The 16,027-nt window shown below is 35.9% G+C and overlaps 1 protein-coding gene across 14 annotated transcripts in view; it reads left to right on the forward strand.

Annotated features, from left to right (window-relative positions):
* The window catches only part of LOC140188015 (cold-inducible RNA-binding protein-like), a 33,729-nt gene extending 21,237 nt beyond the window's left edge, over positions 1–12,492 (forward strand). For 7 of the 14 annotated variants that reach the window (XM_072243894.1, XM_072243898.1, XM_072243893.1 and 4 more), the window contains 3 exons: positions 369–539; positions 5,633–5,855; positions 12,217–12,492. The gene's annotated coding sequence lies outside the window, so the exon portion shown is untranslated. Of the gene's footprint in view, positions 1–368; positions 540–4,888; positions 4,983–5,632; positions 5,856–12,216 lie in introns of all 14 variants that reach the window. The other 7 variants (XM_072243903.1, XM_072243901.1, XM_072243900.1 and 4 more) reach the window with 5 other exon arrangements.
* Positions 12,493–16,027: the final 3,535 nt, after the last annotated feature.

Below are 16,027 nucleotides of genomic sequence, written 5' to 3' on the forward strand. Positions count from 1 at the left end.
GAGCTGCCGGAGGGGGCCGTTGGGCATAGCTGACCAACACTTTGGATGATTCTGAAACATATAAGAGGCGTATTGAAACTAAAACTAAATATGATCTTTTAACGTATCCAATTGAAAGCCAACTTTTAAAAGACAGAAGTCAATTTTATATTCACGGAGATGAAACTGGTAATCTACTGGCCAGTCAATTGAAGCCATTTATAGCCAAGCGGTAAATTAAAGAAATACGTAAAACTAATGGGACATGACAACTGACCACCTTGAAATTAATGACATTTTTAGAGAATTTTATTCTAAATTGTATAGTTAATGATAATATTGCAATGAGTAATTTTTAGATCAATTAAATATTCCTAATCTTTCATTAGATGATCGTAGGCAATTGGATCAACCCATTTCCCAGGAGGAAATTGCTCAGGCTATTCGAGAATTGCATTCTGGGAAATCCCCAGGACCCGATGGATTCTCTGGAGAGTTTTGTAAGGCTTTTTCCTCCTTGGTTATACCATACATATTCTACCCTTACAGATTCCTTTAAGGTAGGAAGACTACCGCAGTCTTTTTACGAAGCTTCCATTTCGCTCATTCTCAAAAAGAATAAGAATCCTACTGAATGTTCTTCGTATAGACCTATCTCTTTATTCAATTTTGATACTAAAATTTTATCTAAAGTGTTGGCTCGAAGACTTGAAAATATTATATCTTCTATAGTTTCAGATGATCAGACAGGATTTATTAAAAATCGATATTCCCATTTTATTATGCGGCGTTTGTTAAATGTTATGCACTCTCCACCTAAGGAAATATCGGAATGTGTGATATCTTTAGATGCGGAGAAGGCTTTTAACAGAGTTGAATGGAACTATCTATTTACATCCTTAGAAAAATTTAATTTTGGACCTAATTTTATTCATTGGATTAAATTACGCTATCTATCTCCCTCCGCTTGGGTTCTTACTAATTTTCAGAATTCTAAACCCTTTAAACTCCAACGTAGAGCTAGACAAAGTTGCCCTTTGAGCCTTCTGCTTTTTGATTTGGTATTAGAACCCTTAGCAATTGCTTTTCGAGAGAGTAAAGAAATTACTGGTACTTTAAGGAGAGGTACTATTCATAAAGTGTCGCTCTAAGCTGATGACTTGTTGCTTTTTATATCTAACGTAACAACCTCCTCACCATTTGTGTTCCATTTACTGACTAATTTTAGTCAGTTCTCAGGATATAAATTAAATTTACAGAAGAGTGAACTGTTTCCTTTAAACAATTTAATATCAACTGATATTAACCTTCCTTTTAAAATTTTAAGAAAACAATTTACGTATTTAGGAGTAACAATTACTAAGAATTATGAAGATTTATTTAAGGAAAATTGTTTATTGAATTATGTTTTTTTTAAAAAAAAACCCTTTCTAATTGGTTGCCTCTCTCTTTATCACTGATAGGCTGAATCAGTTCTATTAAAATGAATATCTTACATAAATTTATGTACCTTTTTCAAGCTGTACCTGTTTTTATTCCTAAATCTTTTTTTTGACTCTTGGGATTCAATACTTTCTTCCTGTATATGGAAGAATAAAAAACCTCGTATAAATAAAGCTCACTTTCAAAAAACCAAACAGAACATAGGATTTGCCTTACCCAATTTTAGTTTATATTACTGGGTAGTTAAGATATAAAATACTACATTCTGTATATATTACATTAACCATGACAATTGCCATACATGGGTTTCTTTGGAAGCCAACTCTGTTATAAAATTTTCCATTATTTCTTTACTTGGATCCTCACTTCCTTTATCTTTAAATAAACTAATCGACAATATGGTGGTTAGACATACATTGAGGATTTGGTTACAGTTTAGAAAACATTTTGGTTTATTGAGATTCTCCCTCTCAAGTCCCATATTTTCTAATTGTTGTTTTAAACCATCTTTAATTGACTTAGCTTTTAAAGAATGGGATATATTGGGTATTAAACGATTTCAGGATTTGTTTGATGGAGGGAATCTCCTGCAACTTTCAACGAAATTTAACCTTTCCAACACTCACTTTTTTCGATACTTACAGATTAGAGATTTTTTTAAGATCTCAGTTACATACGTTTCCTACTAGTCCAGATAAGAATATAATAGATACAATTTTTAATCTGAAACCCTTTGATAACAGTTCAATATCTTACATTTATGGCCTACTGTTTGGACTGAAAAAGGCCTCTTTAGATAAAATTAAAGGAGATTGGGAAAAGGATTTACAGATTTTTCATATCTGAAGAGAGCTGGAAGATTTTTTAAAATTGATTAATTCTTCATTATGTGCTCATCATTTATTACAATTCAAAGTGGTACATAGAGTTCATATGTCTAAAGACAAGCTGTCCTGTTTCTATGCAGATATTTCCCCTTACTGTGATAGATGTACTAATGGAGTGGCTACACTAATTCATATGTTTTGGACATGCCCAAGCCTTGAAAAATTCAGGAAAGATGTATTTCAAACTTTTTCTGCACTTCTCAATGTCAGCGTTAAGCCCAATCCTTTGACTGCCTTGTTTGGTATTGTTGAGCATAGTGCCGCAAAATTGAAGCCATCTAATTTGTGGGTATTGGCCTTTATGTCTCTTATGGCCAGGAGGGCAATCTTGCTCAAGTGGAAGGAGGCTACCCCACCCACTCATGTTCAATGGCTATCTGCTGTTATGTTGTGCCTTGATCTAGAGAAGATTCGTTGTTTGATTTCTGATTCTAAACATGATTTTCTAATGTTATGGGGACCCTTTCTGAATTATTTTCACAATCTTTTAACTGTTATTAAAGTATGGATCTGAGCCATTATTATTATAATATATGGTAAGGTGTTTTTCTTTCCTTTTACCAACCAGCTCATTTTGGTAGTGGGGGTAGATTTTTAAAAATAAAATACAATTATTTTATTTCATTTCATAATGCTCATCTTTTGAATTTCTACTGACTGTTTTGGTTGTACAAAATTACACCACAGTACTTTCTAATTTAAGAATGCAGCTTAAAGTGCAACAAAATCACAATATTGTGAGGAAAGTAAGCATACCTGGAGTTATTCAAGCTGATGCCAATAATCCTGCAGTTAACTTGTTAATATTTTTAAAGCAGTGCATTGCTATTTAATCTGCTTTTACCTACAGCAGTTCTGTGATAAAGGAACCAATATTCCTGTGTAAGCCCAGTATGTCCACAGGTTGTTCTGCGGCCTCAACTTTTACAATTTGTATGTGACTTGATTACTAAATTTGCCGATACCAAAAATAGGTAGAAAAATATCCTGTGACAAGGCTGTAAGGAGAGCACAAAGGGACATGGTTAGTTTAAATAGATAGGCAAAAAGCTGGCAAATGAAGTTAAAAAGTGAGAAACTTAAAATTGCCCGCACTGTGAAGTTTAAAAAAAATTTTAAACCATTACCTAAATAGTGGGATACAGAAAGGTCTGGGTGTGCTGGGATTGGGGTTGGGAATAATGAAGACCAATATGCATTTATTGTAAATAATTAGGGAAGATAAAAGAATATTTATTTACTACTAGGGGAATTGAATATAAAGGTGAGGAGGTGTGCTTTGTTTATCTAATGGACTGGTGAAATGAAGTGCCAGTATTAGTATTCTTGTTTAAGGAATGATGTTGTCTGGGGAGCAGTTCCAAGAAGGCTTAGGCTACACCACTACTTGTGAAATCAGAATCGGGCTTATTATCAACGACATGTATCGCAAAATTTGTTAACTTAGCAGCAGCAGTTCAATGATAATATAGAAAAAAATAAATCAGTAAATCAATTGCAGTAAGAATATACATATATTAAATATTCAAAATAGTACAAAACAAAAATAATTTTTTTTAAAAAGGCGAGGTAGTGTTCGTGAGTTCAATGTCTATTTAGGAATTGTATGGCAGAGGTGAAGAAGCTGTTCCTGAATTGCTGAGTGTGTGCCTTCAGGTTTCTGTATCTCCTTCGTGATGGTAACGATGAGAGGAAGGCATGTCCTGGATGATGGGGTTCCTTAATAATGGACGCTGCCTTTCTGAGGCATCACTCCTTGAAAACGTTTTGGATACTACAGAGGCTAGTACCCAAAGTGGAGCTGACTAATTTTACAACTTTCTGTAGTTGTTGTGTTTTTTTTCAGTCCTGTGCTGTAGCGCCCCCCCCCCCCCCCATACTAGACAGTGATGCAACCACTCGGAGTACTCTCCATGGTACAACTATAGAGGTTTTCAAGTGTTTTTGGTGACAAATCAAATCTCTTCAAACTCCTAATGAACCATAGCCACTGTCTTGCTGCCTTTATAACTGCATCAATATGTTGGGACCAGGTTAGATCCTCAAATTTTGACACAGGAACTTGAAATTGCTCACTCTCCCTGCTTCTGATGCCTCTGAGGATTGGTTCACGTTCCCTCGTGTTGCCCTTCCTGAAGACAACAATTGGCTCTTTTGTTTTACTGACGACGAGTGCAAGTTTGTTGCTGCGACACCACTCAATAAGCTGGTATATCTGGCTCCTGTACGCCCTCTCATCATCAGCTGAGATTCTTCCAACAGTGGTTGTATCATCAGCAAATTTATAGATGCTATTTGAGATATACCTAGCCACACAGTCATGGGTATAGGGGAAGTAGAGCAGTAGGCAAAGCACCTACCCCTGCAGTGTGCCAGTGTTGATCGTCAGCAAGGAGGAGATATATCATCAATCCGCAAAAATTGTGGTCTTCTGGTTAGGAAGTCAAAGATCTAATTGCTGAGGGAGGTACAAGGGGCCCAGGTTCTATAGTTTATCAGTCAGCACTATGAATAGTTGTGTTAGATGCAGAATTATAGTCAACGAACAGTATCCTGACATGGGTATTTGTGTTGTCCAGGTGATCTAAAGCTATATGAAGAATCACTGAGATTGTGAAGGATGGAAAATATCTACTCTGCCTTAGCAGATTTGGAATATTGATTTTATTGGAGGTCTGCATTCAAATTGTTCTAATGTATTACTGCAGTGTTGTAGTTGTTAGCAGATAATGAAATATTTTAAAGTTGTACAAATGCTGAGTAATGCGGAAAAGCATTCAGATTATGATTCCTAAAGGAGTGTTTTTGTTATTATTGGATAATATCAACCATAAATTAGCAATTCTGTGTCATTTTCATTTTAAGTATTGTGTAAAGTTTCAGGATTTTGTCTCTATTGCTCTGGATTTCCAGCATTTGCATTATCTTGTGTTTAAGAAATGATTTGTATGGTTATGAAGGGGCCAGGTTTAGCTGTTACTTGTAAATAGAGCCTGTTTGAATGTCTATGGGCAGAATAGCTATTTCCTGCACTGTAACTGTTTCTGAAAGCTTGGAATTGTCAGTTGGTGTCTAAATATATTGAACTAACAGTCAAAACTCTGTTTGGTTAATGGGTATACTGTATACTAAGAGATAATGGGTTATTTGAATTCTTCTGTCCTGATCATTGTTTGCCCCAAACATTAGTAAAACTTTGATAATTTTACAATTGCTGTTTGTCTTTGTGTATTTTTCTGTGATGCACTGTGGCCCTTTGCAATGAGTTGAGATTGTAAAATGCAAACTTTAAAATTTTGTTTTGGTACTTTATCCAATTGCAGATTAATAAGAAAAGAGCTGGCAATTTCTGAAAACCATCGTCCTTGGAGAGAACATTTTCTGTTTGCTATGCTACTGGCTGAGGAGTAAATCGTTAAAGGAAAAAATGTTGGAAAATGCAAGACTAGAACAGCATTGTACTTTGTGTCAAACTGCTTTTGATAAGTCAACCTATGAAGTCAACAAGGATATGTTAGTGACTTTGGACTGAATGAATCCTGTGGGGTAAGTATTTTCCTTTCTGCTGTTACTTACTGATAAAGATTTTAAATGTTCACGTGAATGCAACTTTTCTACATTTGTTAATATATAACAAATAGTTTGAAAAGTGTAACTTTTATTTTGGCATATGTAGATTTGAGGTACATTGTCAACAAAGTGTAGAATTGACATTCTGTGCGAAATGAAAGTATAGAATTAGCATGAAATCGTGTAGAGTAATTTTTTTCTCATCCCTGATTTTTATATGTAAAATTAAATATAATTTTTACAATGAGCTGTCAGTTTCAACTAGCTAGAAATCTTGGAACTGAGAAAGCAGGTTTTCAGTAAGTTAATAAGTCTGCTTTTTTTTGTAATTTATTTTTGAAGTTCATCATCAAATAAACATACGTATTTCAGATACTGTACATATATATCATGTAATCATATTTGTCACAAATCTCCACATAATATTTATCTGAGGTATACACTTATAGAAAGGAGAGGAAAGAAAGAACAATTGAAAGAAGAAAACTACGTACAGAGTAGGGAGTGATTTTTTTTTACAGCATATTCATTGACTTGTGAGAATAAAATCAGGCCTATGAGGTGTTATGTAGTTAAACCATTTTTCCCAGTATGAATCAAATTGTTCCAACTTATGATTAACAGATGCTGTTATCTTCTCCATTTTGTAAATGTCCATTGTCATTTCCATCCATACATTTAAAAGTTGGGCTCTCTTGTGATAACCATTTCCTGGTAAGGGTCTTTTTACCAGACACCAGCAGTACATTCATTAAATATTTATCTTTTTTCAACCATTCTTGAGGTATATACCCAAAATATATGGTCTTATTCTCTAAGAGAATTTCACATTCAAAGATGTCTTGTAGGGCATTATGTATCCCACTCCAATAGTCTTTGATAACAGGGCATTCCCAGAAAATATGATAATTGTTTGCATTTTGATTTCCACAATTTCTCCAGCAAACAGGGAGGTTACTATCATAATGGGATTTCTGAGAGGGTGTAAGAAAATATCTTATCACGTTTTTCTACCTGAACTCACTCCATTTCTGTGAACTGGTACACTTCCATTGATACCTCCATATTATTGTCCAGTTTTCCCTCATATTATTATCCCTCCTTCCTTCTCCCTACTTGTTTTAATGTATGAAGTCAAATGTGTTTTAAGATTTGACAAACCCTTTGACATGCTTGAAATGATTCTACTACCATTGTCTGAATTATATGCTTTTCTGAATAGCTCTATCAGATATGTACTTGCCTTGGTTACATTTTTAACGGTCCTATTGACATACTGTCGCATCTGTAAATACTGGTAAAAGTCTTGTTTTTCTAATAAGTGTTTCTCTTTGAGCATTTCAAAACCAAACAGTGTTCCTTCTTTCATTATATTGCAAATAGCTGTTATTCCTTTAGCTGTCCAGTCCTTAAATCTAGCATCCAGTTTATTCGGCATAAAATCCGAGTCATATGCACACCATTTAAGAATTGCGATGTCTCGCTCTAGTTTATGTTCTTTTATAATAGTTTTCCATTTTTTTTAAAGAGGCCATTTCACCCACTGGTTATCAATAGTATTTATGTAACTTTGTAGGTTGTTATCAGCCAAAATTGCCTTGTGGGGATGGAAAGTATCATCTCAATATTTTTCCATTGAGCGTCACATGATGAGTTACACCAGCATATCACAGCTCTCAACTGTGCTGCAAAATAATAATTTCTAAGAGAAGATAGGCCCCCTCCCCCCTTTTCCTTGGCTAATTGCAAAGTTTTGAGATGAACCCTGGGCCTTTTACCTTGCCATATATATCTTGATAGCATCTTGTTCCATTCATTGAATTGATTTTGGTTCATCTCTATTGGTAGGGTCTGAAAGAGATATAGTAGTCTGGGCAGTATATTCATTTTAATAGATTCAGTCCTTGAACTGAGACCAAGAAAAGGAATTAGGTTCCATCTTGTTATATCTTCCTTAATTTTTTTTATATATAGGCTGATAATTGCATTCTGATAATTTTGCCAAATCTTTTGGTATAATGATGCCCAAATATTTGACAGACTCTGTTTGCCATGCCTCAGGATATGTACTTTCAATTTCTCTTGGTGGGCTATAGTTATATGAAAGTTGTTGGGTTTAATGTGTGTTGATCTTGTATCCTGATAATTGACCATATTGTTCAAAGGATTGCATCAATTTAGATAAAGAGTGTGTTGGTTGCCCTAAGTAGATCAAAATGTCATCCATGTAACAGGCCAATTTATGCTCTGTCCCTTTAATAGTAATTCCCCTGATATCTTCATTTTGTCTGATGTATTGAGCTAATGATTCCAGATATAATGCGAAGAGTAGCGGTGATCGAGCTGTCTTGTGCCCCTTTCTAGGGTAAAACTATTAGATAATTATCCATTGATTTTCATCCTAGTGGTAGGATTGCCGTACAGTGCCTGTATAGTTTTAATAATTGTCATGTAGACCAAATCTATATAAAACTCTGTAAAGAAAATTTCAATTAACCGAATCAATTGCCTTTTCAGCGTCCACGCTTATCACTATTGCTTCAATTTCATTTTTTTTATATGATCCATAATGTGAAGTGTCCTTCATATCTTGTCTTTAGTTTGACATTGTTGTATAAAACCTGTCTGATCATTATGTATCAGTGTGGGTAAAAACTTCTAATCGTTTGGCAATGATGGAGGTAAATATTCTATAATCCACATTAAGAACAGATATTGGTCTAACTGACCCACATTCCATTTTATCCTTGCCTTCCTTCGGTATAGCTGAGATTATCGCCTCCTTCCAGCTGGGTGGCATTTGTGCCTTTCTTAGAGCCCAGTTCAGTGTGGGAAGTAAACGGGAGTTAACTCACTTCTAAATTCTTTATACCACTCTGCTGTATATCCATCTGCTCCTGGTGACTTGCTTAATTTAAGCCTACTAATTTGCAGTTTTTTAGTTCAGCTTCAGTTATGTCAACAGTCATCGTTCTATTTTGTTCTTTGCTTAAAGTGGGTAACTCTGAAGAATTCAGGAAGGTGTCAATTTGGGTTATGCTTCCCCCTGGTACTTTGGAATATAGAGTTTTGTAAAACATTTCAAAAGCTTCTTGAATTTCACTTGGTTAATTTTTTTTATCACTTTTGTTCTTGGATCCCTAATTCTATGAATTGTATTTTCTGCTATCTTTTTTTTCAATTTCCACACCAGTATTTTCATTGATTTAGATGCACTTTCATAGTGTCTCTGTTTCAGAAACATTAATTTTTTTCTAATTTCTTGTATAGCCAAACTATTAATTTCATTCCTAATTTTTAAAATTTCCTCTAGTGTATCCTGTGCCAACCTCAATTTGTGTTTTTTCTCTAGTTCCTTCAGCTTATTTTGCAATTCCTCTAATGTTTTATTCCTTATTTTTTTTCTTATATGAGAATATCTTTATAATTTTCCCTCTTAAGACAGCTTTCAGAGTATTCCATAGAATGGGAGGTGAAGCCTCTCCATTATCATTGAATTCTAAGTAAAGACCAATTTCTTTTTTAATTTGTTCCTTAAAATAGGGATCATTGAGTAGACTTGAATTTAGTTTCCAAATAGTATTCTTTGGTTGTAGGTCAAAATCAACAGATAACTCTATAGGTGCATGGTCACTTAGATCTATTGTCCCAATTCCACGGGTGATTATTTTGTCTTTATCTTTTCCAAATGTTATGCAACAGTCTATCCTTGTATATATGGAATGGGGGGCAGAATAATGAGTGTAATCCCTTCTGTCAGGGAAAAGGTCCCTCCATACATCAATTAGACCAATATCCTCAAAAAGAGTGTTAACTTTCTTAAGTAAGGACTTTGTTTCATAAGTTTTTCTATTGGAAGAGTCTAACTTTGGTTGTAATTGTAAATTTAAGTCTCCCCCCCCCCCCCCCACATATCAAGAGACCTTCTGTTTCTGTTACCATAATATTAGTAATTTTCTGGAAGAAACTAATATCACTTCCTGGGGGTGTGTATATGTTCAATAAAGTAACTGGATTTCCATCTATATTCCTCCTTATCAGAATATATCTGCCCCCCTTATCTCCCATTTCGAATACTTTTTCAAAATTTAGCTTGCTTGAGATGAGAATAGCAACTCCTCTTCTATGTCCTGATTTATGAGGAAGAGAAACAAATTAGTGAAGCCCATTCTCTTTAATTTTCCATGCTCATTATCACTTAAGTGAGTTTCTTGTAAATATACTACATGGGCTTGTGTTTTTTTCATTTTTGATAGAATTTTACTGTGTTTGGATTTAACAGCCCATTGACATTAAAAGAAATGAATTTTACTTTGTCTTTGGCCATGTGTATTTATCTGTTAGTATATCATTGAAATTTGCAGAATATAACCTAATTGATCTACTCCCTGAACAAGTAAGAGCCAAGAAACGCAAATAATATAAAAAAAAAAGTAACGAAGGTGTGATTCCAAGGCTGGGGTCTCTAGATGACCCTGGGTTGAGCTAGAAGAAACCTCTAGCTATGGGCGATAGCCCCTCCTACCTGTGAGTTGAGGGCCCCTGCTGCAGTACCTATAAAAGTAAGTTTAATAAAAAAAAAAAAAAATCTATGTCCATTACACAGAAATGATTTCCCTGTGTATTCCTCCCATGTATATATTCTCATTTAGGTGGGGAGGAAAAAGAGTGAATGAATGACATTTTAAAAAAAAAAAATTGAGTAATATAAAATTCACATTATAATAGGTATTTCTTGAGATAGGTATATCACTGTCTATTTTTGCTTCCATTTAGTTTCAGCACTTTTAAAGTTAGCCAAACCTCATGGCTCTTCTGGAGGAGGTGAGGGCTGTCTTCGGAGAACTCAGTCTCTTCCTAATATCCTTCTCTCGTTCTCCTCCCGTCCCCTGCTTTCTCGGTTCTCTTACTATTTCCCAAGCAGATTGGGATAACTGCTCAGCCAGGCTTTCCCTCGGTCTGACCATGCTAATGGGCAGCCTCTGTTCTTCATGTCTGTAGTCGCCTCTTCCACTGTCTGATATAGCTGTATCCCTCCTTTGTAAAACATCCTCAGTTTAGCAGGGTACAGGGTTTGGAATTTAATCTTTTCTTGCTTTAATATTTGTTTCGCTTCGGAATATTCCTTCTGTTTCTGTAGGACTGCCAGGGGGTAATCTTGATCGAAGTATATTAACTTCCTGTTCCAAAACACCCTCTTCTTACCGCAGGCCCTTTGTAGAATCTCTGCCTTGCTCTTAAATCGAAGGAATCTTATTGAGCGCGACTTACTTCCTCTGTCTTTTGGAGGCCTCAGGACGAGCGCACGATGCGCCCTCTCAATTTCAGTCTCCATATTCGGGGGAATCTCCAGCATGTCGGCAGCAACTTTTCTATAAACTTCATCATCAACAACCCCTCCGCTCCTTTGGGAACATTATAAATCCTGATATTTTTCTGTCACCATCTTCCCTCCTGGTCAAGCAATTTACTTTCCTTTTGATTTAATATTTTTATCGTCTTAATACCTGTTCCACATTTTGCACGCAATTTTCCACCTTCTCAATTCGTATCTCTGCCATCGCTATTTTCTGATTGACGTTGGCGATCTCTGACTTTATATCATTTAGTTGCTGTTTTATATCTTTTTGGACTTCCCTTATCTCTTCCAAAATCCTTATCGTATTTGCTGCTTTGCCTGAACGAGGCCCCAGCGTTAGCTTCGCCACCACGCGCACGTGTAGGAGAGCCGCTCATTGTACCTCTCTCTTCCATAGGCTCCACAGTGATCCTTCTTTTATCTCCATTCTTTTTCCCCATTCTTGCCCCCCTTATCAATTCAGATATTTTCAAAAGATCTTGTATTTGTTGGATTAATGGGGCAAAATATGCGTTTTTCCAGAGGAGCTATTGATTTAAGCTGCCATTCTGGACAATGACGTCACTGGAACCCCTTAAGGCTGCTTTCTATTTCACTTTTTACTTGTGCCCCATCTGCAGTTTACATTCATTATCTTCAATTTTCTCTTTTCATATTGCCTTGTTTGATATTTAAGATGGATCATTCAAATTTATCAGTTTTTAAGCTGCTTTTTCTTTTAACAATGTTTCTTCACAATGTGTTTTCGTAGTTTTCTTTTTAATTTTAATGAGGGGTCTACAATTACAATGTTTTTTTCCCATATGGTTTTGTGTGTAGCACCATTTTTTGTTTTCTATATTATTATCTATGTTGTTTACTAATTGAATACAACCAATTGAATAATGTGGATTTTAGCAAAATTATTTATTCAGCTGTACATTAAGAAGTTTTTTAATTGTAAAAGTTCCTTTAATGTTGAATTCATATATTTTACAGGGAGGTTACTGGCTTGTAAATAAATTGGTGGATTACTTTGGAGAGATACGAAGGTCAGAGTAAGCTGGAGATTGAACAAGAATTTCCAACTATACCAGCTGAATCAAGAAAATTCCATAAAAACAGGGAAAGTTGTATAGTTCTGGTTGTAATAAAAGTTGTATGATGCAGATTCATGAGAACTGTTTTAGCTGTTTGCATTTTTTTTTGTTTGCATTGATTTTTTTCACTGTTACATTGATGTCTTACTGAATAAACTATTCCTTCAAGCATTTATTTGGATCAGTAAATACTTGTATTTTGAACTCAATCCATTTCACCAATGTTACTGAATAATAGTCTAACACAAGATAAATGTTACTTTTCAGAGGCTACAAATTTATTTTGATAAAGATGAGACAGGTTTACTATTGAAGATTGGCAGAAAATTGCATTCTAAGCTCCTTTTTATTAAAAGAGTTGAGGTCGAGGACTTTCACAACAGTCAATATTAATGTTCGTGCATAAATGTTACAAGCACTCCCTTCATAATAAAGTAAGCTAAAATAAAATCTTACAGTAGAGTCTATTGCAATCAAATTGGTGAACTTGTAAGTCTGAACAAATGAGTTTGTTTCCAGGGACTTGAGAACAAACTTTTAGCTGATTTGGTTTAGTATTTCAGATGTTGTGTGGGAGATATCTGCCTACATAATAGCAACTGCACTTGAAATAATTACTGATTTGGTGTTCTTGGGCAGGAAAGTTATTAAAATTTGTACTTGGGTATGGAGGATGAACCCTTTATTTCCATGACAGAAGATTTAAAATGTAATAGACTTGGAAGGAGAAGTGCCGTACAAACTGGTTAAATCACTGGACAAGTGATTGATCCAGTTTCAAATGTGGTTTAACAACCTTGCGCTTTAAAAATATAGGGCTCCCAACGAATGGGAAGTGGCGGGTTCCCCCCCGCCCCTTTCACTTCATTGGCTCTTTTTACCCAGTAGAGCAGGCCTTCATCCTGAAACAGTGTAGGTAGGCTGTCATCATTAGGTAAAGTTTAAACTCCCTTACAACTTCCTCATTCTTAAACTTGGGGGGAAAAAAGCCTTGCATTGACCTGCTTTGCAGTATGCGATCTCTATACCCATCTACTTCTAATTAGTTTCTTCTTCTGTCTGAATTTCTGTAAAATTTACTTGGAGCTTTATTGTCATTGCTGAGGGCAATGAGATTGCAGTGCTACTCCATTCAGTGCAAAACGGCATACTGGCAATTCAATTACTAAAAACACAACGAGTACATTTAAAAAAGAACGTCTTTGAGTTATTTAAAATGATACCCAGGGTACAACTGGGTTAAAAACAAACAACTCTAAAAGGGAGTGGTTGCCTCATTCAAGTGATGTACATAACAATGTTATTTTAAAAAAAAAACTGATGAAGTATAAAATAGCACCAAGAATTATTGAAATTAGACTGTCGATAGTGCCTATGGACTACGTGTTTTATCACGTAAGTATTTGATTGCTTGAATTCATTCTCTCTGATCATAGTGGGAATGGAATGTGGAACAATTATAAAGTACATTGGATCTCAACTTGGGTTATGAAGAGTTCAATGGGAAAACAGCTGATTTTTTTTTTCCACTTTGCGTGTTACCGTAAATGCTTCTCTAAGTTTCCTTAACCTCTGGTTTGCTGGATCATTGTTGAGGGGAGTTAAGAGTCAATCATACTAAGAATGTAGACATATTTTGGCCGGATGAAATGGAGTAATTAGTGAAACACAAGGTTTTATGATAATCCAGTGGTTTCATGTTTGCTACTGAATGTAAATTCCCTTAATTGCCATTGTGAACTTCAGTCTCTGCATAATGGTTCAGACAATATGTGAAAACTTGCCACTGGAATCTAGAGTCAGGTTTAATAATACTGATATATAATGAAGATTATTGTTTTGCAGCACCAGTTAAGTGCAATCTTTTTAAAAAAACTAAAATCATAAGTAATAATGTGTACTATATATATTAAAGAAGTAGTACAAAAAGAACAGATTAGTGAGGTAATATTCATTATCTGTGTATAAATCTGATGGTGGAGGGGAAGAAACTGTTCCTAAAATACTGAGTGTGTATCTTCAGGCTCCTATATCTCCTTTTTGATGGTAGCAATGAGAAGAGAATGTGTCCTGGGTGGAGGGGATCCTTAATCATGGGTGCTGCCTTTTTGAGACATTGTCATTAGAAGACGCCCTTGATGCTGAGAAGCTAGTTCCCCTGATGAATCAGGCTCAGTTTGCAACCCTCTGCAGCTTTTACTGAATTGGGCTACCTTACCTGCAAAATGAGACCTTTTGAAATATGATCTTATTACTTTTAGCCTGTTCTGTGTCAATGTACAACACCCCCATCTATCTCCTTATCAGAGGAATTGAGAAAGTCACAGGAGCATATCCAGCAGCCCCAGATTTTGCCATTTCAGGAGTATCTACACAATAACCCTGGGAATCTGGCTGTTCAATCTGCTATTGATGTGAGAAAATCAGTATCATTGTGCCCACCAAGAAAATAATCATGGTATGTGAGGAATACAGAAATTCAGTAGGCAGATCCAATCTGCTTGCTCAATATTTATCTCATGCAATCTCCAAACGGGCATAGGGATACCTTTCTTTCTCTTGCTTCAGATACTTAATGGGCTGCAGATGAGTCATCAACCTTATTTTCAACTGCCATCTGTTTGAAAGGAATCAGATGGTGTGAATGAGTTAGGCCGAGGGTTTCTCAAGGTTATAAAATTGTTTTGATGAGCAGTCTAAAGAAGTAGTTGGTTTGGGCTACGGACAAGCATATAGCTAGTGCCTTTTCATCATTTTACTGCTGTTGAATTAGATTTGGGATAATATGTGTCATCTCAATGGCGTCTTGAGTAGTTTTGAAATCAAAAAAAGCAATAATTATTATTATTAATATTATTATATTATGGGAGACCGCTTTGCTGAACACCTACGCTCTGTCCGCCAGAGAAAGCAGGATCTCTCAGTGGCCACACATTTTAATTCCACATCCCATTCCCATTCTGACATGTCTATCCACGGCCTCCTCTACTGTAAAGATGAAGCCACACTCAGGTTGGAGGAACAACACCTTATATTCCGTCTGGGTAGCCTCCAACCTGATGACATGAACATTGACTTCTTTAACTTCCGCTAATGCCTCACCTCCCCCTCGTACCCCATCTGTTACTTATTTTTTATACACCTTCTTTCTCTCACTCTCCTTTTTCTCCCTCTGTCCCTCTGAATATACCCCTTGCCCATCCTCTGGGTTCCCCCCACCCCTGTCTTTCTTCCCGGACCTCCTGTCCCATGATCCTCTCGTATCCCTTTTGCCAATCACCTGTCCAGCTCTTATCTCCATCCCTCCCCCTCTTGTCTTCTCCTATCATTTTGGATCTCCCCCTCCCCCTCCAACTTTCAAATCTCTTACTCACTCTTCCTTCAGTTAGTCCTGACGAAGGGTCTCGACCTGAAACGTCAACTGCACCTCTTCCTAGAGATGCCTGGCCTGCTGCACTCACCAGCAACTTTGATGTGTGTTACCTACTATTACCACTAGCTGGCACCAAAAGACCACAGTTTCTTATTTTTCATAGGAACCTAAGGAAGGAAAGTCTGCCCTGAGCAATAATATCAAGATAATGACAAAATATTCAGGCAGCACTTGGGAAAAAAAAATATTACCTAAAAATTTCCTCTTGGTTTAAAATATGCTTTTAACATGTCAAATGTACAGGTACTCCCCAGGTTATCAATGCTTGACTTGGAGA

Source organism: Mobula birostris, chromosome 26 (genome assembly GCF_030028105.1).
Source record: "Mobula birostris isolate sMobBir1 chromosome 26, sMobBir1.hap1, whole genome shotgun sequence".
NCBI lineage: Eukaryota > Metazoa > Chordata > Chondrichthyes > Myliobatiformes > Myliobatidae > Mobula > Mobula birostris.